Source organism: Rhincodon typus, unplaced genomic scaffold (genome assembly GCF_021869965.1).
Source record: "Rhincodon typus isolate 14 unplaced genomic scaffold, sRhiTyp1.1 hic_rhity00003901, whole genome shotgun sequence".
Taxonomy (NCBI): Eukaryota; Metazoa; Chordata; class Chondrichthyes; order Orectolobiformes; family Rhincodontidae; genus Rhincodon; species Rhincodon typus.
Genome location: NW_025969539.1, coordinates 5745 through 6468, shown reverse-complemented (window position 1 = coordinate 6468; position 724 = coordinate 5745). Strand labels below are relative to the sequence as shown.

Below are 724 nucleotides of genomic sequence, written 5' to 3'. Positions count from 1 at the left end.
CTCTCTTTCACGCACACACAGACACACACACTCTCTCTCTCTCTCTCACACACACACTGACTGTATCTCTCTCTTTCACGCAAACACAGACACACGCACACTCTCTCTCTCTCTCTCTCACACACACTGACTGTATCTCTCTCTTTCACGCACACACACACTTCACTCTCTCTCTCACACTCACACTGACTGTATCTCTCTCTGTTTCACGCACACACAGACAGACACACACACATGCACACGCTCTGTCTCACTCACACGCACACACATTCCCTCACACGCACTGACTGTATCTCTCTCACACACACATGCTCTCTCTAACTCTCTCACACACACACACACACACACACTCTCTCTCTCTCTCACATGCACTCACACTATCTCGCGCGCGCGCGCACACACAAACTCATGCACACTCTAGACTCAACTCGCACACAACTCTGTCACACGCACACAGAGGAGATGCACACTCACGTACGCGCGCACACATTCTCAAGCACGCACACTCACACTAACCCCTTACACACTCTGTCTCTCTCTCACACACACACAAATGTCCCCACGTTCCCACATCCTTCTGTTCCTCTCGCCGTCCTGTGCTTACCCCTTTCAATACATCAACAGCATTTCTCTCAAACCCTTCCCCATGGGAGCGAGACCCCATTCACCCGTCTCCCCCCACAGTAGCAATTTTGCCCATTCAACCACTGTCTCCCCCCATGGG

At 51.8% G+C, this 724-nt stretch overlaps 1 protein-coding gene across 1 annotated transcript in view; it reads left to right on the top strand.

Annotated features, from left to right (window-relative positions):
- idh3g (isocitrate dehydrogenase (NAD(+)) 3 non-catalytic subunit gamma) overlaps positions 1-724 on the top strand; it is a 9278-nt gene that overhangs the window by 5625 nt on the left and 2929 nt on the right. The gene's annotated exons all lie outside the window — the stretch shown is intronic.